The 23,612-nt window shown below is 42.9% G+C and overlaps 1 protein-coding gene across 2 annotated transcripts in view; it reads left to right on the top strand.

The window, feature by feature from the left end:
* The window catches only part of lypd6b (LY6/PLAUR domain containing 6B), a 234,147-nt gene that overhangs the window by 151,319 nt on the left and 59,216 nt on the right, over window positions 1–23,612 (top strand). Inside the window, exon 1 of one of the 2 annotated variants that reach the window (XM_073026186.1) lies at window positions 7,516–7,570. The exons of the other annotated variant lie outside the window; for it this stretch is intronic. The gene's annotated coding sequence lies outside the window, so the exon portion shown is untranslated. Of the gene's footprint in view, window positions 1–7,515; window positions 7,571–23,612 lie in introns of those variants that run through there. 2 annotated transcript variants of the gene reach the window in all.

Here is a 23,612-nt window from a genome sequence, read left to right on the forward strand (position 1 = left end):
GGTGAACACTTCTATCATATCACTTCTGCCTTGATTGTTCCTGCAGTAAAATGAGTACTCTTCAAGATCACTTTATTGCTTCCTAAACATTTGAGGACATGCTTAGGTTAATATAGTCTATTTTACATACAACCAGCATCTCTACTTCCTGAGGAGTTTGTGAAGCTTTGGTATGACATTTAAAAATTTAACAAATTTTGATGTGTACTGAGAGTACATTGACTGGCAACATCACAGTCTGGTATGGAAACACCAATGCTCTTGAAAGGAAAATCCTACAAAAAGTAGTGGATACAGCTCAGTTCATCATGGATAAAGCCCTCCCACCATTGAGCACACCTACAGGAAACACTGTCACAAGAAAGGAGCATTTATCATCAGGGGTCCCCACCACCCAGGACATGTTCTCTTCTCACTAGGTTCATTAGGAAGAAGGTGTAGAAGCCTCAGGCCTCAAGACTCACACTACTGGGTTCAGGAACAGTTATCACTGAGTATGCGTTTAAGAAAATGAATCTCAGGGTTGTATATGGTGGCATTTACTGTATGTACTTTGATAATAAAGTTATTTTGAACTTTATCAGAGATAATTTTGAAGTTATGATCTTAATTATAATGCACAATGCTATTAATATGTTTGTGTTAACAATGAGCCAGATCATTTTGATCCAGCAACTTGCTTGGATTCATTGCCCTATATGTCATGATGACCAGGCATGAAGACGGACAAACTTGCTGGTCCCCTGCATCCGGTTGTCTGGAGTTGACTGGAATGTGAGTGGCATTTCCTCAGGGTATTATCGCAGAAACAACCCTGACATTCAGGGACTCTAAGATTTTGTTCACTGGAACTTTTGTGCATAATTATCATGATTAGTTTTGGAATGGATTAATTTTGAGGATGTAGATATTATTGGCAAAGCCATCATTTATTGCCTGTTCTTGATTGGCTCTGAACAGAGCTATTTGTTAGACCATTTCAGAGGATGTTCAATGGTTAACCACATAGATGTGGTTCTGAAGCCACGTATAGACCAGACCAGGTTGGATCATCTGTGAGTTTGATTGATTTTTTGACAATCCAGCAATTCCATTATCATTATTCCCAATTACAAGTGTTTTTATGTTCAATTTCCAAAGCTGCCAGGGTAGAATTTGTACTTGGATTGTTAGTGCAGGCCTCTGGATTAACAGTCTGGTAATTTAGCAACTATGCAATTAATGTGCCTCTGGTAAGTGTCGAATACTGTACCCCATGTAAATGTCTCTTAGCTGCCATTCTAATCGATAGTGACCCATATTGGCACAAGAGTACCCTGACAATTTCAGTTGCTGATATTCACTTGTAATAGTGAGTTCTGTGATTATGACACGACAGAAATAGGTTAAAGGCTGACACTAGATTATTACCAATGCCTGACAGTCAACCGGTAATAACTGTTCCTAAACCTGGAGGGGCGAGTCCTTAGACTCTTGTACTTGATGGCAGCAGTGAGAAGAGAGCATGTCTTAGTTGGTGGTGGGGGGGGGGGGGGGTGTTATTGATGAATGCTACTTTCCTGCAACGGTGTTTCATGTAGATGTGTTCGTTGGCGGAGAGGGCTGTACCTGTGGTGGACTGGATAGTGTCCACTACTTTCTATAGAATTTCTGTACAAGGATGTTGGTGTTTTACCAGGCTGTGATGCCTCCAGTCAATACACTCTCCAGTACACATCTACAGAAGTTTGTCAAAGGAAACGTCAAGAGGAGCAAATACTTCAAAAATAACATCTTAAATAAAGTTGAATAACTTCCTATGGTCTTTGTTATGGGAGTCATTTTAATGTGAGTGTGGGAGTGAACGTGACCGTGTAGATATTCACACATGCTATAAGTGTATATAGAGTCTGCTGTTGTTAAGGGGGAGATGCTTGTCATCTGCTCTGCTAGTTCAATATGTTCTAATTACTCTTAACATCCTGTAGGTTAGAGGTTAAATGCCATTGGATATCTTACATGCTGGAAGATAAATTTCATTGATAATTTTATTTTGCAAATTAGAAATAATTTTATAGTCTTAAAAGACATGACTGAAATATTTGAGTATGTGCCTTCTGAAGTATGAAGAGGTACCTTTAGGCATGTAAGTTATAGCCTGGATAATGATTTTTGAAAACACAAACCAATTAAAATGCATCTTTCTGATAATTGTATATAGTGCACATTAGAAAAATAGTTGATGGAAATTTCAGCACTGATATAGGACCATTATGAGGCTATTTTTGTCTGTTACGATATTGCATGTTGTTAATAGTTTCTTTTATGATATTCAGTGTGCGATACAAAACTGATATTGTTGCTCTCGGAGGGTCTATCGAAATGATCTGCACCAACCTGTCACTGGGGTTTCAGATCTGCCAGTGGTCTCAGTCCCGCGAAGAGCTGATTCAGGTACACTCTCAGACAGGGCTGAAAGGGAGCCCTGACCACGGTGCCGATAGAAAAAAACATTGGATGAGAGTTCATTTGACCTGCCCTAGTTCAGAAGATCCTGGAGAGCAAAGGGCATGACAAGGCACAAAAGATGCCATTGTTACCCACGGTAACCAAGAAAGACCTCAGTTTATGACACTTGTTCGTACCACTGGACCCGGACCTGAGGTTGAGAGAGTGGAACTGCCCCAGCGCAAGGGCTTTCCACTTTAAAAACTCTCCTGCACAGGTTTTCTATCATCATCGGACATGATGGACAACCACCACAGCTTGGAAGCAATATCCTACTTTACATGTGATGCATTGTCATAAAAGCATGATCTGAAGGAACTCAGTCAAAGTTTTTAAAGAGGCTTTGTTCTCCTGTTATTAGATTAGGAGTAACTTCTATAACTTGCACCTCTTTTATAACTTCACTCACTTTCACGCTGAATTGACTCACTCTCAAAGACTCTGAAACTCATGTTCTCAGTATTATTTACTGACATTTTTACTATTTGCACCATTTGTCCCCTCTTGCACATTGGTTCTTGTCGGTCTTTGTTACTGTATGTATAGTGTTCATTCATTCTATTATTTCATTCTATTTCTTCATTTTCTTGTAAAAGCTTGCAAGAAAATTAATCTCAAGGTTGTATATGGTGACACAGAAGTACCATGATAATAAATTGACTTTGATTTCAGAGATACAGCGCAGAATAGACCCTTCCAGCCTTCTGAGCCGTGTCACCTAGCAGCCCCCAATTTAGCCCTAACTTATGCACAAGACAATTTACAATGACCAGTTAACCTACTAACTGGTTCATCTTTGGACTGTGGGAGGAAACCAGGGCATCCGGAGAAAACCCATGCATTCCACAGGGAAGAAGTTCAGACTCCTTATAGATCAGTGGTTCCCAACCTTTTCTATGCCCCACACCCCTAGGAAATGTTTGATTAATGTTCGCACCCCCTACAAAAGTAATATCACATTTGAAGATGAAGAAGTCTAATTTCTAATTTTTGAACCACATACAATACTACGGGTGAACAAGTTGAACTTAAAAAAATAAGCTTTTAACTCAGTGCATAAAATGCAAATATGAATTGAGCAATTAGGTTCTAATTTATTCAGAAAAAACTGTAAACAGTAAAATCAATCCCAATTGTGAACATAAAATTCAATGATTTCTTTGCTGCTGCTTCTCATTCATGATTTGGTCAAAACGTGAAACTTTCTTGCTGACTGCGATCCGCAGGTCTGCCTGTGGATTCAGGCGATTCCTAGATTTTGTCTTGATTGACAAAAGAGAACTGAATCCAGATTCACACAAGTATGTTGTTGCAAATGGAGTGAGGACACAGAGTGCTTTTCCATCAAGTCTTGGGAACATATCCAGTGCTGCACACCAAAACTCCTCCAAAGTCTTGCTTTCAAATTGCATTTCAAGAGCTCGATTTGTCTGCAAATTAATAAGATCTTCCTTCAGCTCTTCATCATCTGACATTTTCTCCAAATTGTAGGAATATGGATTCATGATCCATTCTTCTGAAAATCTTCAGGTCTCCAGCAGCAAAATATCTATTAAACGATTCTGACAGCATTTCCAAATGAGCCACAATTTCTTCACGCACAGTAGGAGTTATGGATCCAGCATCATCAACTATCTCTTCTAGTGAAGGAAAATTTGAGAGACTGCCTCCTTCCATCCTTTGACACCAAAGACGTAACTTTGAAGGCATTCAACTTTTCACAAGCCTTCAATATGTTTATCCCTTTTCCTTGAAGAGAAACACTCAGGTCATTCATACGAGTGAAAATGTCAGCTAAGTAAGCCAGCATTTGGGTGAATTCCTGTGATTCCATTGCCCCAAACAGATCACATTCACACTCCTCCAGAAAAACTTTGATTTCTTCCTGCAGCTCAAAGAAGCGGGTTAAAGCTTGTCCTCATGACAACCAATAGACTTATGTGTGGAAAAGCAAAACTGAATGCTCACTTCCCAGATCCTCACAAAATGATTTGAAGATGAGATGGTTCAAAGCACGCCCCTGATCCAGTTGATGATCTTCACACAAGTATCAAGGATTTTATTCAAATTTGGAGGCAAAGTTTTTAATGCCAAAGCATGCTGATGAAGAAAACAATAGGTAACTTGCAAGTCTAGAATCTCCTTTATCATCAATGCAGAAAAGCCAGATTTATTTCCAAACATTGCAGGTGCCCTGTCCATGCACACAGAACCAATGACTTTGATATCTAAATCATGTTTGGCAAAGAAGTCTTTCACCAGCTGCATCACATCCTTTGCAGTTGTGTTTGTTTTCGGATCTTTACAAAACAGGAAATCTTCCTTCACAGCACCATCATTGACATACCTCACTAATGTGATGAGTTGTAGTGTGCTTGGGACAAACATTAGGCACACTGGCAGCTGGCTGAGTGATGACTCGTGACTCATCACTCAAGGACACAAGCCACTCTTTGTTGCACCCCCTGAAATTCCATCTCGCACCCCAGGTTGGGAACCCCTGTTATAGATGAAGTCGGGGTTGAACTCTGAACTCCGTCGCCCCGAGCTGCAGCAGTGTCACACTAACTGTTACACTACCATGGCTGCAGACTAAATAATTGTGTGTTCTGGCTGGCATCCCGTTTGTGCCTCAGGGTATGCAGTTTGCTGAGGTGCAAAACATGAGGACTATGATAGGGTTGTGTAACAATTTGATTTGATCCTAATACCCTCAACAGTTCAATCAACAGTTTTCCTGCCCCTTATTGAGGAAGCCACAATTGAAATAGTAAGTTGTAGAGACGTGGAGAGGTAGAGAGGGGGTGATCAGTGAGAGATTATCCATCTATTAGACTACCAGTGTTGCTCTGTTTGTTAATGTTTCGGTATTTATTGTGGCACAGTAAATAATTTTAACAGTTGTATCAACTGCCAGGGTGTCTCAGGTAGGTAAAAAGAGCTGACTATTAGGAACACAAAACATATTGCAGATGCTAGAAATACAAAGTGTGTGTGTGTGTGTGTGTGTGCGTGCGTGCCCTTAACTCCTGGTGGAGTCATCGGGGCGCCGTCATGACAAGCTTTTTGCACTGATCTTTCTGGTGATTGCTCATCGTACAGCGTGTCTCGGGCATCTGAAGCCTGGTGGAGCCCATCCCTCTCCAGGTTTTTTTTACAAGGTCGACACTCAACTCAGGCACGGATGGAGAGCGTGCAAGGGAGCTGACCGGATTTGAACTCGCGACCTCTCGCCCTGAAATCCAGCGCTGATGCCACTACGCCACCAGCCGGTTAGAAATCCAAAGTAATATCTACAAAATGCTGAAGGAATTCAGCAGGTCAGTCAATATCCTTTATTTCCTTAAGCCCATCGCCCTTACTGGGGTATAGGTGCTGGCAGCAGCTTTCCAGAGAACTCTGTCCTGAGCCAGTTTTTCATGTCGCCTAGGTGTCGGCCATCTTCATTCTTTCTCTCCCAGGGATGAGGTCTTTGGATCTTCGGGTGGTGTTTCTGTAGCTCCAAGCTTTTTAAAGGATGAGGTTCCTAGCCCCATGCTCAATCCTCGTCCTTCCGCAGTTGGGTATGGGACGGTCCATGGTGGAGTTCAGGCAGCGTCTATGGAAAGGAATAAAGAGTTGACATTGGGCTGAGACCCTCCATCAGGAGACCCCAATGTGCAGGATTGAAAGAAGTTGCAGAGGCCTGTCGACTTAGCTCCATCATGTCCACCATCGAGGATATCTTCAAGAGGTGGTGCTTCGAGAAGTGCAGCATCCATCACTGAGGAACCTCAACATCTGAGACATTTTGTCTTTTTGTTACTACCCATCGGAGAGGAGGTACAGGAGCCCAAAGACCCGGTCACAATGTTTAGGGAACAGCTTCTTCCCCTATGCCATCTGATTACTGAATGGTCCATGGACGCTACCTCGTTATTCCTTTTTTGCATAATTTATTCATTTTGGTAGCTTACAGTAATTTCTTGTCACTGTACAGCTGCCGAAAAACAAATTTCATGACATATGGTGCTTTTGAAAAGTTTTATTAGGCACATATATTTGACTAGGGTGTCTAAGACTTTTGCACAGTACTGTATCGTCAATATGGAGCAGAGAGTGAGTTTATAAATCTGGCGGGAGCAAAGGATGTTGGGAATGGTGAGACTGGAGTGCCCCGGGAGGGGTGTGGGTCAGGTGGCAGAGAAGGAGTCCTGGGGCGGGGGCTGGCACAGGTGTAGACACACCCAGCCCTGAGACACCAGGCAAAGTCATTTAATTCCAAATAAATGGTTTATTGATAATTACAGAATGTCTTTCTGGTACTTCCCGCTCCCTCCCCTCATCCTGGCCCCTCCCCACTCTCAGTCCACAATGGAAACCCATATCAGAATCTGGTTTATCGTCACTCACATATGTCATGAAATGTGTTTTTCTTTTGTGGCAACAGTACAGTGTGATACATGAAATTGACTATATACACATGCCTAAGACCTTTGCACAGTACTATGTCGGTGATAATACATCTGATTCTGCTCCAGAAGAAACAGCTCAATAATTGTAACAAATTCCAGATATACTGTGGTAGGCAACTAAGAATAATGTGCAGATACAATTGGTGAGGAGTACTGACGAGGATTGACCTATCTGCAAGCCAGCTGGAATCAGTATTGTAATTAAATTTAAGAGTCTGTTGTTCCAGGGATGAGATCCAAAAATCAAATATGTGTTTGTAAGTTGCATCAAGTAATCAAAATATTTCATAGGAATTTCCGCAAATTCCAGTTAAGATGGCGCTATTGAACATGTGCAACAGCTTCTGGTAATCAAAAAGCTAAGAAATCTGACTTTAAAAATACCTTTCCTGAGGTAAATTTTGCTAAATTATCGCTGCAACAGTGAAGGGGCGAGCGATGGCAAGCTGAGTTCGTAGGGTGAGTCGAGATGGTGTGTTGCAGAATCATTGCAGATGGAGTTCTGATGCCCATACAGCTGGCCCGAGAGCAAGGTTGGATTGCTCTTGGCGCTGAAAGGAGAAGTCGGGGCCCAGGCAGAGAGGTTCCAATGTTCATTCAACTGGGCCAGGAGCGAAGTTGGGCTTGAGGTACGATATGCTGTTTAGACAATTTAAATGCCGGTCCTGATTGGAGGTGAGAGCTGATTTTGATTGCTGTCTGCAATCTTCGCTTCTCTCTCCAGAAACCTTTCACTGTTCTGTTGTTGGTCAATTTAAACACCAGCCCAGATACACTGAAAAGACAGAGTGTCAGTTGGGACAAGAGCTAATTTCTCTCGTTCTCTGCAATGGTCATCTCCATGGCGCTGAGGCTATGAAGACTGCCCCAGCTGCTGTGCTGCGTGCCCAATAATATAATGAGCTGATAAGTGAGGCTTTGGGCCTACTCTGGGGTTTGAATCTGAAGACTTAATTTTGGTTCAGAAAGCTGTTGTTGTTCGCTTCAATTGGTTGCAAGATTTTTAATTTTTTCTTTCTCTTGCATATCGAGAGTTGGTCTTTTAATTTTTATTATTTTTTTCCTTTAAATCAAGTAATCAAAAAGGTTCACTCAACTCGCAGTAGTCTCGCAGTCTCGCAGTCCGGGGGAGCAGCCTTAGGCCCCGCCAAACTGGGCAATCAGCTTGTGTGGATGCTGTGTGATGTCCCCACCCCACCAAATGACAGACAGTACACCATATGTGATTAAATGATTACACTTTATAGATCTTACTAGAACTAAGTGATTAATAATGATACAGTATATATGAACAAAAAGAAAATAAAGAAAAGGTGCCAAACTTATCAAAGTCCAAACCACTTTGTGCACAACCATTGGAGCTCAATTAACGAAGTCTTCTGGCCACCATTCGATCCCCTCAGACCTCCTCGACTTGCAGCTCAGGACCACCCGAAGTGATCAACCAAGCACCCCAGGAGACTGTCTTTGTCTCCTCTCCTCGCTGAACCTCCTGGCCTTGGACCCCCGCTCAGGGTCCGTTCCGTCACCCAGTTTACAGCATCGCGTCCTCTCTCTCTCACCCCCTCACGCCGATCTCCCCAAAAGCCCACCAACAATCAGTTTACAGACACAGAAGAGAGAGAACAACATTAATCCCAATTGGTTAACAAATGAATACAATTCTCGTTATCAGTAATTCTAAACCCAAACAAACTGCGAGAGAAAGCACTTATCACAACAAAGAAGCATTCCTACTTGTAACAAAACAAAGAAGCCATTTTGATTAACATACGCAGTAACAAGAAAAAAACCCTTACACCAATAAGAAACCCCCTAACACGAGTTTCTTGCTTTGTGGCAAATCTCAAGATTGCATAATTTATACATTCTCTGATAATAAATGACTCTTGAAATTTCCCATGTTCTCTATATTTATTGCTTATTTATTTACTATTTTTATTTCTTCTTTTTGTATTTGCACAGTTTGTTGTCTTCTGCACTCTGGTTGAATGCCGAAGTTGTTGTGGTCTTTCATTGATACTGTTATGGCTATTATTCTACAGATATATTGAGTATGTCCACAACAAAATGAATCTCAGGGTTGTATGTCATGATATATACAGTTGGCCCTCCTTATCCGCAAGGGATTGGTTCCAGGACCCCCCGCGGATACCAAAATTCACGGATGCTCAAGTCCCTTATTTAACATGTATCAGTGTGGTGGTCTTTAGGACCCAGCGGAACCCCGGACTTTATTTAACATGTTTCCATGCAGTGGACATTAGGATCTGGCGCAGCTCTAAATCCACAGTGTTTCTGTTCACAAAAATAATCACGATCGCGATTGAAAATAAGGTGGAAGTAATAAAGCGATCGGAAAGAGGTGAAACGCCATCGGTCATTGGAAAAGCGTTAGGCTACAGTCGGTCAACGATCGGAACAATTTTAATGGAGAATGTGAAAGGACCTACCCCGATGAAAGCTACAATTATCACTAAGCAACGCAGTGGTTAAATTATTGAAATACGTATGTTTCTTAAGTGTTTCATATGCATAGAAAGGTGAAATATGTACTATATGCGAAGAAAAACTTTTGACTAACTGATGTTAAATAATACCGGATGACCCTGTTCCGACTTCAAATCTGATTTAAAGACGGACTCAGGAATGGAATTCATTCATAACCCGGCGACTGCCTGTACTTTTAAGTCATTTCTAGATTACTTATGTTACGTACCCCGTAACTGGGTCACTTACCAGCAAAGATAGAGAGGTCCGTTGAAGTCTGATGGTACTATTTTTAAAAGTCTTTATTTATAAAGGGGCACAAAAATAGGATTAATACAAACATTCAAATAATATACGTCGTCAATACTCAATCTAAAAGCGCGGGTATAGTAATAATCATCAATAAGAAATAGCTCTATCGTTTGTCTAGGGGATAATGTATTGTCCGATGGAAATATAAAAGTCACTCAGTTCCTGTAGGCTTCAGCTTTTGGGGACCGCTGGGTTTTCACTTGTTGGAGAGAGAGAGAGATTTGTGAGAAAAGAAACTTGCCCGGGTCTTTTGATGAGGCCAATCCGTTGAGTCGGGGGAGTTGGTTCCCCATTGTTAGTTCAAGAAAATCGTTTCTGTGGTACCAGCCACCGTCCCCCAGGCAAGGGAACCAAACGCACGTGGCTTCCTTCAAATGGCTGCCCGCTATTACAGGATCGCTAGCATGTCTTCTGGTGCGTCTGAGCGGCCGTCTCTACAGCCCCTCTTTTGTCTTGACTCGCAGGGTAGTAGATGTCAATCAGGTTGGGGGTGATGCAATCTCTCTCTCAACCAGCCCATTTTGCCTGAGGGCTTGCACGGACCCTAGTCCCCAATCCACAAATGTGTCTCCAAGAGACAATGGCTAATGTCACGTTATTTTGCATCGCCGGGGAACGAGGCATCCGGCACGTCTCTCTCCCATTTCCTGGGTCCACTGAACCCCCCCCCCCCCAGTGCTCTTGCGATTCTCACAAAGGAGGGGGCTTCGGGCATAACACCTGCGATTCTCACAAAGGAGGGGGCTGCGGGCATAACACCTCCCCTCTTAAAAGCGTTTTTACCAGCGGTTATAACGAAGTTGTACAGAGTCTTACAGGATTTTAGAATCTAACACAATACAAAAGCTTTTCTTTTCACTACAGCGCAATACAGTTATACATTTAATTCAGCATCTAAACAGTTAACGATTACAGGGTCACTTCCTTTACTAGCTTAACATCTTGTACCTTACTAAAGTCTTATAGCATCAGACTTCAACTTAATAACCACCTTTTTTTTCAGCAAACAAAACTTACGAGTTGTGATCTTAAGCTTACATGTATACTACCACAGGTCATGCAAATACCAATCGTTGCTTTCAACTTAACAGGCAGGCTTCCAAGGGGTTTGTCTTTATTTTTCACATGCTTTGCTGAAATCCCGTACAACCGGCGGGGCTATTTAAAAATGGCGCCCTTCATTAACCGTCGTCTCTTTTCCGGTGAGTTCCTACGGGAGGAACTTGGGTAGTTTGGCGAGGTAATCTCCCGCCTGCCTTGTTCATAGGGGTTATTTTATCAACACCGTGTCCCAAACTTAGACCATTTCCACCCAATTCTTTAATTTTACACAGGTGGCTAGCCCTCTCGTCAGGATCCTTCAGGCTATTGGTCTTTAATTCGAACTCTTTGTTCAAGCAGCATTTCAGATTCTGCCTCGTCACACCCCATTCTGGAATAACAATAGGGTGGGGGGCCCCGGCATCTCCCGGCTTAATCTGTAAGCGATCTGCAGGGTTTTAAATTTCTTCATTCGATTTGGGAACTGCAGATTTCCCGTTTCCTTCACTAATAATATTTATCTCCCCAGTTTTGAGCTCCGCATTAAGTTTCACCATCCCTTCGAGCACAACCATCGGGGAACTCTCACTTCCCCCGATTACCAGGGTTAACCCCTTTTCCACTGAACCAAGTCTATCTGACCCAAAAGGACGGCCGTCTCGTTCAGCTGAATCAAATACCTCAGACTTTTTCTGAGCTCCTTGACTAGGTTCAGGACCACGTGCATCCCCCTCTTGGACACACTCAAACGGGACATTGACCTCTTCCAGGCTTTCAATACCCGTACCTTTTTTAAATTCTAAATTCCCCTGATCCTCCCAGTTACTCTCTGGGTGACTCCCTTCCGGAGTAAACTCAACCCCACGGGCTGAAACAACCTCATCTGCCAACCCAGCAGACCTCTCCAAGGCAAGGGCACCCTTTTCATCTAGGACTGCCCTCATTTCATTGTCGGGAACACCTTTAGAATTTTCAACTTCGTCAAACAGGTCTGCCACACCAGACAGATCATCCAAGTCCAACTCTGGACCTCTTAACCGCTCTGACGGTTCCTTTTCTTTATTTTCTGCCTCTAGAACCTTGCCCCTCGTTAAAGGAAGATCTACTTCCTCTCCCTTACCCTCTTTCACTTTACTACTCTTCGCTTTACCACCCTCTAAACCCTCGTGGCACAGGGTCGGTAAAAACGTCTCGGCCAAATTGAAACTGGCCAGATTTAAACTGCTCTGGTTCTCAGCTGCTGCTCTCGACAGGCTGTGAGTGACCGCGCATGCGGGATAGCTCTTGGAAGCTAGGGGCGGAGCCTCAACACTCACAGGCGGTTTTACCAGCGTCATGGCTGCCCAAACCTTACCCCCGGCTAAATCGTTACCAAGGACGTCCATGTCAGTTCTCGGGAATTCTGATGGCACCCCTATTTCAACTGGTCCAGACACCAGCTCACAATCCATAATGACCTTATGTAAGGACACCATTTCTATCCTTTTATTGATTTCCTTCACCGCTACCATGCCCGCTTTTTGACCAAACTCGAGTACCTTACTGCTGATCAACGACAGCTCAGCCCCCGTGTCTCTCCAGATTCGTACGGGGATTGGTGGGTCCCCCTTCCTCAAAGACACGGTCCCGTGTGACAGACAAGTCTCAGACCCTTCTCGTACTCTGTCTACCCAGGGCTCTCTTGTCGATTTACTGATTACCATGGCACATCCGATAGGGACTGCTGCTTTCCCTTTTCCTGTCTCTTTCCTCGGAGCAAAGCACCTAGATGCAATATGCCCCCCCTTTCCACAATTAAAACAGGTCAAGCCCGGAAATCTCTGGCCGTCTGGCCTTTCCCCCTCAACCTTACCACTAGCTCCCGGCGGGACCTCTGCCTCAGCCGGCGGACTTTCTCGGTCGTTCCCACGGTCTCTCGGGGAACTTTTATTCGAGGAAAACTTTGCCTTGTGGGTTAGGGCATATTCATCTGCGAATCTAGCAAATTCTGAGATGGACTTATTCGGCTTCTCATTCAAATACATCCAGATCTCCTCCGGAACACAACCTTTAAATTCCTCAATCAAAATTAACTCCCTGAGACGCCCATGATCCTCGCCCACTATTTCTGCGGTGCACCAACAGTCCAAGAGCACCCCCTTCTCATGAGCAAACTCGGTATACGTCTGATTCCACCCTTTCCGTAAATTTCTGAACTTTTGTCTATATGCTTCAGGTACTAGCTCGTAACCCCAGAGAATGGCCGCCTTTACTTGGTCATAATTCTCTTTCCCTTCCTCCTCCATGGACAACGCCACATATGCCCGCTGTGCCTTCCCTCTTAACACACTTTGTAACAACTCCACCCACTGTGCTCTGGGCCACTTCTGATTCACTGCCACCTTTTCAAAAAGCAAGAAATAACTATCAACATCCGTCTCCTCGAACGGGGGTACCAACCTCAACGCCCGACTAACATCAAACCGCTCCTCTCGGTCCGACCCCTGACTTGTTGCTCTTGCTTTAACTTCTCCATCTCCAAGGCATGTCTCCTCTCTCTCTCTGCCTCCCTCTCCTTCTAGGCCCTTTCTTTCTCCTTCTCAACCCTTTCCTTCTCCTTCTCAGCTGCTTCCAGCTCTTTTAACTGACGTTCATGCTCTCTTTGCTTCTCAGCTCTTTCCTGCTCCCTTTTCACCTCTAACGCCTTTAGCTGGATCTCATGATCCCGTTTCACCTCTAACTCCTTTAGCTGGAGCGCATGCTCCCTTTCTTTCTCGGCTCTTTCTCTCTCTCTCTCTCTTTCTCTTTCTTGGCTCTTTCTCTCTCTCTCTCGGCTGCTTCCAGCTGCTTTAACGTAATTTCATGTTCCCACCTTAATTTCTCCAACTCCAACTGAGCCGTCCCACTAGCTGATACCTTTTCAGGGATACTTTCCAATACCTCAGCTGCAAACACATTCTTCTCAATGTAATACTGAGTTATGGCCCTTCGCACCTCCCGCTTTTTCATTGACGACCTCACCTCTGTGAGGTTTAACCCCTTCGCCAAATTTACCAAGTCTGATTTGGTGGCCGCCTCTAGCGCCCCCAGAGTTGGGTTTCCTATAAATTCATCCACGTCCATCTTTGCTGGTTTCCCGTCTAGCTACTCGCGTACCAGATCCAAGTTTGGACTTACAAGCCCGATTCACTGGCCCCTCAATTTGGTTTCAAATCCTGAGACGAGATCCCCAAGTTGTTACGTACCCCGTAACTGGGTCACTTACCAGCAAAGATAGAGAGGTCCGTTGAAGTCTGATGGTACTATTTTTAAAAGTCTTTATTTATAAAGGGGCACAAAAATAGGATTAATACAAACATTCAGATAATATATGTCGTCAATACTCAATCTAAAAGCGCGGGTATAGTAATAATCATCAATAAGAAATAGCTCTATCGTTTGTCTAGGGGATAATATATTGTCCGATGGAAATATAAAAGTCACTCAGTTCCTGCAGGCTTCAGCTTTTGGGGACCGCTGGGTTTTCACTTGTTGGAGAGAGAGAGATTTGTGAGAAAAGAAACTTGCCCGGGTCTTTTGATGAGGCCAATCCATTGAGTCGGGGGAGTTGGTTCCCCGTTGTTAGTTCAAGAAAATCGTTTCTGTGGTACCCACCACCGTCCCCCAGGCAAGGGAACCGAATGCACGTGGCTTCCTTCAAATGGCTGCCCGCTATTACAGGATCGCTAGCGTGTCTTCTGGTGCGTCTGAGAGGCTGTCTCTACAGCCCCTCTTTTATCTTGACTCGCAGGGTAGTAGATGTCAATCAGGTTGGGGGTGATGCAATCTCTCTCTCAACCAGCCCACTTTGCCTGAGGGCTTGCATGGACCCTAGTCCCCAATCCACAAATGTGTCTCCAAGAGACAATGGCCAATGTCGCGTTATTTTGCATCGCCGGGGAACGAGGCATCCGGCATGTCTCTCTCCCATTTCCTGGGTCCACTGAACCCCCCCCCCCCAGTGCTCTTGCGATTCTCACAAAGGAGGGGGCTGCGGGCATAACACTTGCACTACCTAATACAATGTAAATGCTATGTAAATAGTTGTTATACTGCATTGTTTAGGGAATAATGACAAGAAAAAATAGTCTGTATATGCTCAAGCAATGAGTGCTGGAGAGAGAACTTCCGGGTTTTCCCGATCCGCGGTTGATTGAATCTGCGGATAAGGAGGGCCGACTGTACTCTGCAGCGATTGACTGTGTTTGCATAACCAGGACTTGTGACATCTACCTCAATACTTCTGACAATAATAAACCAGTTCCAATTCTAATCCTAGGCCAGAAATGAATTTGGATCCCTGGAGCTGTACAACAGCCCACACAAACAATAGTACCATTGTGTCACCCCTGCTCCTGAGGGGGGTGAGTGTTGACTCAGATTGAAACACACAATCTTTGCAAATTTGCAAAATTCTCCAAGGCAATAAAGTGAAGGTGTTGAAATTTGTTTTACTCTCTCACCATTTCAGTGGAACTCTGCACGCTGGGAGTTGAAAGCTAATTAACTTGTTTGAAAATCCATGCAAAACATAAACAAATTTTTTTAAAAGCTCAAAAGCTTTGAATAGAAATCTTTAGTCCATGATTCATGCAAATAAATCAGAAAAGACGGTTATATGTTACATAATTTATTATCATGATGAGAACTTGCAATAAAATTTATTGGCAACGTGTTTCAATTGATGATTCATTAATGCAGCAGTAATATAGTACCTAATGATGATAATTATCCTTTATGGACAATGGAATCTGCCTTTCCTAGAAGATTTGGTAGTCCTTGGAAACATGGCAGTCACATGCCAATGGCAGAGTAGAAAGAGTAAAGCTATTATCCAGTGAATCAGACCCCATCAGTTTCCCTCCATCCACCACCACTCTCCTCAATACATCCTCAATCCTCACCTCCATCCAGAGCCCCAAACAGTCTTTCCAGTTGAGGTAACACTTCACTTGTGAACCTGTCACAGTTGTCTACTGTGTATGGTGCTACCGATGCCGCCTCCTCTACATGTTAAATAAAGTCCAGGGTTCTGCTGGATCCTAAAGACCACCGCACTGATACATGCTAAATAAGGGATTTGAGCATCCGCGAATTTTGGTATCCACTGGGGGGGGGGGGTCCTGGAACCAATCCCCCGCGGATAAGGAGGGCCGACTGTATTGATAATGGGTAGCGTCACCCATCTTGTAAAGACACTGCCCAGAAGAAGGCAATGGCAAACCACTCTGTAGAACAATTTGCCGAGAACAATCACAGTCAAACACCATGATTGTCCACGTCATACTACACGGTACATAGCGATGATGATGATGATTGACGTACAGTGAAAAGCTTGTCTTGCATCCTGTTCACAGAGACCAACGCATTGAGTTGTGTATTGAGGTTGTACAAGGTAAAACTAAGATAGAATGCAGAATAAAGCACAACAGCTTCAGAGAAATTGCACAATCATAATGAGGTTGATTATGAGGCCAACAGTCCATTTTATTGTTTCGGGGAGCCATTCAATAATGTTATAACAGTGAGATCGAAATTGTCCTTGAACTTAATGGGATGTGTTCTCAGGCTTTTGTTTCCTTTGCCCAGTGGGAGAGGAGAGAAAAGGGTGCAGGGTAATGTAATGGTTGGAACATATGCATAATTCACAACCACTGACATTGAGTTGGGGTTCCCTTTAAGATGATCTGATGTGATGATATATTGTCGTGAAGGTTCCTGTCGAGCTTTATGTTCTATGCTTGGTTGACAATAAAGTAGTTCCTAAGGTTTTTCTTATACTTAAACCACCTCTGATGTTTTATTTCTGAAAACCTTCCAGGAGATGTCCAGATTGTGTAGGGCCTTTGATTATGCTGGCTGTTTTACTGAGGCAGCGAGAAATATAAACATCGTCCTTGGCGGGGAGGGAGGTCTTCGGGACATGCTGAGAATGTTGACTGTGTGGCGTTTGCATGATGTCTAATGACTAGACTTCTGCCCGTCACTCTGGTTTCCTCCTACACCCTGAAGATGTATTAGTAGTTGAATTAGTTACTGTGAATTGTCTGTTAGCGTAGGTAAGTGATAAAAAAAAGAATCAAAGCAAGTTAGTGGGCAGACAGAGCAGAATAAGTTGCAGGTCTACAAGGAGATAGAGAAAGGAGAAATGCCACTGGTGAAGCTGGCGTAAATCAGCCATGTTTGAATGGTGGAGTAGGCTCGGTGGACTGAGTGGCTTAATTCTGCTCCTATATCTTACGGTTTTATGCAATGGACTCAATGGGCTGAATAGCCTCCTTTTTTCTCATTAGTGAATAAGTATGCATTGTCCTCATGACTGAATCTCGGAAGGTATTTTTTTATTTTAATGGGCGTAGGATTCCAGCAGTCACATATTATATACTCAACTGACTTTCAATTGAAATTGTTTATCCCCCATTTAAGTAATTGAGAAGAAAATTAATCGAGGATTTTAAAAAGCAAGTGTTACTGCTATTTTTCATCCGTAGTAAAATGAAGGAATGCCACATTTGGCGCTTCATAGTTAATCACCTCTTTGTTATAGAAGCCTGTGAGTTAGATCAAAATGTCTCTTCGCCAAAAAAAGACGAGAAGTCTTTTACGAAAAAAGGTAAGAATGTTGCTATCATCAAGCGGGTTCTATGTTTATAATAAACACAATAAATTCTCTCCTACCTGGCTTCACCTATCACCTTCCAGCTATCCTACTTCCCCTCTCCCCACTTCTTCATTCTAGCATCTTCCCCCTTCCTTTCTAGTCCTGATGAAGGGCCTTGGCTCGAAGCATCAACTATTTGTTCATGTCCATAGGTGCTGCCTGACCTGCAGAGTCCCTCAACCATGTTGCGAGTGTTGTGTCCTATGTTATATAAGTTGAAACAAAATGTTGGGAGTACTCAGCAGATTAGGCAACAGTTCTCAAGAGAAAAATAGAGTCAATGTTGTAGGTTGAAGACCATAAAGTCTGTTTTTCTCTCCACAGCTGCTGTCTGATCTGCTGAGAACTTCTGCTGTTTTCCATTTTTATTTCAAATTCAGTGTCATCATTTTTTTTTGCTTCTCAATGCTATTTACTTTGAACATTTGAATTATAATTCTGGTTGCAAAGAACTGTGGGTGAGCTACATAATTCTGAAGTCTGTTTCCATGGAAACTACTTCCTAACATGCTTCTGTTAAATAAACCAAAAATCAAAAGGATGTTTTCCCCTTCACAAAGATCTTCTGGTTTGAGCTGACATGGTAGAGAGATTTTGCTCATTCCCAGAAGGGACCCCAGTGTGTAACGAGCATTAGCTAACATTGCCACTTGTCAGTCTGTGACCCATATTCCCAAAGGAACTATTGTCCCACTTCTTACAAGGAATTAGGACACAAATCCAAGCCTCCTTAAGGCCTGTGCCTGATGCTGTTTGGCTCTGAAAATGAGAACAAAATCAGAGAAAGGATTGATTATTAAATTAGAGGATAGATTTAGCCTTGAAATTTATGTTCCCTTTCAAACATTTGTGAAAATTTGAGGACATTCAGTGGCAGTTTGTCCAACCTTCTTTCTGGAGTAGTGGTGTGAAGTGAGTCATTATTGGGAAGACAATGTTATAAAATCATAAGATTCAGGAGCTGGATTAGGCTGTTGGGCCCATTGAGTTTCTTTTGCCATTCAATCATGGCTGATTTATTTTTCTTCATGCCCTTCTTCCACCTACTCCCCATAACCATTAACCCCAACCCCCTTACCGATCAGGAACATGTCAATTTCTGTCTCATATCCTCACTTCCATTATATATTTGTTTGTTTGTTTATTTGTTTTTTTGTATTTGCACAGTTTGTCTTCTATTGCATGTCAGTTGTTCCTCAGTCTTTGTAGTTTTCACTGAATCTATTGCATTTCCTTGTTTTACTGTGAATGCCTGCAAGAAAATTAATCTTATATGCATGTGTTATAGCAGAAACTGAATCAGAAGATTATATTGTGGGTAGTCCAGAAGGTTTGTCAGAGGTTACAGAAGGACATTGATAGGATGCAGAACTGGGCTGAGAAGTGGCAGATGGAGTTCAACCCAGATAAGTGTGAGGTGGTTCATTTTGGTAGGTCAAATATCATGGCAGAATATAGAATTAATGGTAAGACTCTTGACAGTGTGGAGGATCAGAGGGATCTTGGGGTTCGAGTTCATAGGAAATTCAAAGCTGCTGCACAGTTTGACAGTGTTGTTAAGAAGGTGCATGGTGTGTTGGCATTCATCAACCGTGGGATTGTGTTCAAGAGCTGTGAGGTAATGTTACAGCTATACAACACCTTGGTCACACCCCACGTGGAATACTGTGCTCAGTTCTGGTCACCTCACTACAGGAAGGATGTGGAAACCATAGAAAGGGTGCAGAGGAGATTTACAAGGATGTTGCCTGGATTGGGGAGCATGCCTTATGAGAATAAGTTGAGTGAACTTGGCCTTTGCTCCTTGGAGCGACAGAGATGAGAGGTGGCCTTATAGAGGTGTATAAGATGATGTGAGGTGTTGATTGTGTGGATAGCCAGAGGCTTTTTCCTAAGTTTGAGATGGCTAGCACGAGGGAGCATAGCTTTAAGGTGCTTGGAAGTAGGTACAAGGGGAATGTCAGGGGTAAGTTTTTCACACAGGGAATGGTGGGTGCATCGACTGCACTCCTAGCAAAAGTGGTAGAGGGAGATACAATAGGGTCTTTTAAGAGACTCTTAGATAGGTACATGGAGCTCAGAAAAATAGCGGGCTATGCGGTAGGAAAATTCTAGGCTGTTTCTGGAGTGGGTTACATGGTGAGCACAAAATTGTGGGCTGAAAGGCCTGTAATGTGCTGTAGACCTGCTGCACACTAGATTTCTTTTTGTTTTTGCACCATTTAATGTAAATTCTCGAGATTGTTGTGCATGCAGGAGATCAGTTTCTGAGATCCTCAAACCACCCCATCTCGCACCAACAGTCATTCCATGGTAAAATTACTTATATCAGGTTTCTTCCCCATTCTGATAACAACTGAATCTCTTGACCATGCCTACATGTTTTTATGCATTGAATTGTTGCCATAAGATTGGCTGATTTGATATTTGCACTAACTATCAGATGTACAAGTGTACTTAATAAAGTGGCCACTGGGTGTAAATTATGGTCTGTACTTTATAACAAGGAAATCAATAAGGAGCACATCATACTGGAGACAGTGAAACGTGCATATTTTAAAGTGGTTATGGCAATCAACAGGTGTCCTTTCATAAGGTGCACTGCAGAGAGGGGTGTGGACAGCCCAGTGCATCTCTGGATGTGAACCTTCCTCTCTTCAGGACATTTACAGCAGCAGGTGTGTAAAAAGGGCCTGGAGGGTCATCAGGGACTCCAGCCACCCCAAACTCAAACTGCTTCAGCTGCTTCCATCTGCAAAAGGTACCGCAGCATTAAGGCCAGGACCAATAGGATCCAGGACAGCTTCTTCCACCAGACCACGAGATTGATCAATACACACTGATCTGACTACATCGTACCTGGCTGTACATACATGTATACAGAACAATTCTGGATACAATCTTAGTGTTTGGGCAATAGCCTCCCACATTTCCCTGTACATTGCGACAGAGATGCAATATAAAGATTTTTACTCCCTCATGTTGTGAGATGGATGTAGGAATACAATTCAAATTCTAATTCCAATAATGCACATGGAGATCGGGGATATTGCCTTCATGTGTGAGGCTTAACGCCTGTAAGTTTAACTTCACGGAAACCTGGGTGCAGATGGGCTTTGGGTACAGTTTCTGTCTTCTGTGTTCTGATCAGTTCACCCCAGTAATTTCCCAGTGATCAGATGGCAGGACTGATCACGGGGTCTTCATATACCCATGGTGCTGAGGTCCAGTGTGTTTTGCTTCATCTCAAAGGGGCTCTTCTCCTCAAAATGCTTTTATATTTGCCCTCCTTTGACATTGTCACACTCCCCACTCTATTTGACCTCACCTCCAAGGTAGCCTGAGTTCACTTCCTGGCATTTACAGTCAGCGGCCGCTTTATTAGGTACACCTGTTCATTAATGCAGATATCTAATCAGCAGTCATGTGGCAGCATCTCAATGCACAAAAGCATGCCGACATGGTCAAGAGGTTCAGTTGTTGTTCAGACCAAACACCCTAATGGGGAAGAAATGTGATCTAAGTGACTTGACCGTGGAATGACTGTTGGTGCCAGGGAGGGTTGTTTGAGCATCTGAGAAACTGCTGATCGTCTGGGATTTTCACGCACAAGTCTCTAAAGATAACAGAAAATAGTACGAAGAAAAGAAGCATCCAGTAAGTGGCAGTTCTGTGGGCAAAAACACCTTGTTAATGAGAGAGGTCAGAGGAGAATGGCCAGATTAGTTCAAGCTGACATGAAGGCAGGACGGTAAATCAAATAACCACAATTTACAATAGTGGTGTGCAGAAGAGCATTTCTGGATATACAACATGCCAAACCTTGAAATGAATGGGCTGCAGTAGCAGAAGGCCACAAACATACACTCTTTGGCAACTTTATTAGGTACGGGATGTGTCTAATAAAGTGGGCGCTGAATGTACTTCACCAAAAAGTGGGTGCAGTCCTACTTCTAAACTATTCCTTTTCAAATCTATTCCCAGTCCCTGGAGAGGTAAAGGAAAAAAGAGTGGAAGTAATCTAGGACATGTCATAAAGTTTGTCTGTAATGTAAGCCTGTCCCTTTTGATCCTTACAAACTAATAAAGTGTAAAATTTTACAACATCAGTCAACATTCTGAATCTTAAAAGCTGGATCTTTGCCACACATTGTAAGAGCTGTTAACTTTATGTAGGTCCCTAAGTTTGATTTTACAAGGAATTGTTGATGAAATATTCATTCCCCTTGAGAAAGGTGTTCAATTTCAAAAGCGCACATTCCATTTACTTGAACAGTAAATTGCCACCTACCACTTAAAAGTCCCTTCTCACAATTAAATAAAAGTGAACGACCTTTCATTACTGATGGTTTACAAAGGAAGCGTGGAATTGTGACAACATTAAAGTGAGTCCTGTATTGCAGCATGAGTCTCAAGGAATAAGCTGTTCTCCCGGTTTTCTTTGTGAGGTTCAACCCACCTACTTGCCAACTAGTTGCACAATAATTATCCAAGCCTATGTTATTCTTTAAACTCATTCTTGGGAAGTGAGACCCAAATGTTTCACGCCAAATTCTGGCTGTATTGAGAATTCTTTAAATACTGCATTTGGCGTCGTACAGATGTTCTGATAACGCAAAGATTTCCAGGATTTTGACGTCGTGCCAGGGCAGGGAATGTGCTGGATTTACAAGTGAGTTGTGTGTGATGTGGAGGTTATCACTGTGATCCCATGAATCAATTAAACGTACCTCTTTCTTTCTAAAATCCCATCTGGTTAATTTTTGTCCACACCCGATGAAGCCCGCTTGTGCTTCCCATAAACTAAAAAAACCCCAAAAATAATATTAATAGAGTCAATGAAATAAGACATTATTATTAACCATAATGGTGTGACTAATCATGCAAATCTAATATTTGTTATAATTTTGCTCTAGTAAAGGAATTTTTTAATATTCAAAATTGAAGAATTTAACTGTAACCATTATACTTTGATTTTTATAGATTTCACAAGGTGGGATCTCAGCATGGTGTTTTGGCACAGTTTCAAGGGACTGAGAAGGTTAATTTTTATGATGATGATTAGAAGAGGTTATTAGAAAATGTTATAGTGAAATTGAAACCAATTTACAAACGTGTTTGTATATTAAGGAGCAGAATTTAGTTAATGGGCTGAATTCTGCAGTTTGCCTCTGAAACCATCACTGTTCTGCTTTCCGCACTGAAATTTGTCTTGGCTTAATATCGATCTATATTAGTTCAAATTTACTTCTACAGATATGTTTGTGAGATTGATTTGGTTTAGGTCCTTAATCTGGGGTCCATGGATAGTTTCCAGGGGGTCCATGAACTTTTGAAGGGAAAAAGTTTACATCTTTATTTTCACTAATCTCTAACTGAAATATAGGATTTCTAGCAATTTCAAATGTAGGCAACAAACCACTTTGTCACCAATAGGAATCAGATATTTTCATATCACGTTACAGTTGTTACAAATATATGTCAGAACCTTGTTCTGAGAAGCTGTCCATAGGCTTTACTGGACTGCCAAAGGGGTCTATGGCATAAAAAAGGTAAGATCTCCTGGGATCTGGATTCTAGGATCATTTGAATGAGAGTTTTTAGCTTCTGGAATAGGGAAGGTACATAGTTTACTTCAGTTTAATCTTAACGATTTGCAAATGATATACTGTATGTTTTAACGTATGATGTTCTTTGCCTGTGTTTTTATTTATTTACTCTCTGCCTCAGTTGCGTTATTGAGCCTGGGTCGATGGTACTGTGATAGTGCTGTGCTAACCGCCATGTTCCTTCCAAGAGGATCACAACCCTGCCGTAGGGTTTGGGGGCTTGCGTGCCTCCGTGACCCGGAGAGTATGCTGGCTGGAGTCAGGGCCTTGTGCTTGGTAGGGTCACCCATGCCAAACAGGTCAAGGGGTAGAGGCTGGATGAAGAGTGGTCCACCAGGCTGGGTGGGGGGGGGGGGGGGGGGGCGTGGTTGGAGGGGGTATTCAGGCTAACAACCCTGACTGGTCAAAACACAATTGTTACGGAAACAGCAATGAAGAGTGCATCTATACAGTCAGAGATAGAGGGCCTTCATCACTGCCCCAAACGCCAGCGGCATTACAGGCAGTAAGTAAGCAAGTAAACACCTTGTTACCGTGCCG

The sequence above is a fragment of the Hemitrygon akajei genome, chromosome 2 (genome assembly GCF_048418815.1).
Source record: "Hemitrygon akajei chromosome 2, sHemAka1.3, whole genome shotgun sequence".
Classification (NCBI taxonomy): domain Eukaryota; kingdom Metazoa; phylum Chordata; class Chondrichthyes; order Myliobatiformes; family Dasyatidae; genus Hemitrygon; species Hemitrygon akajei.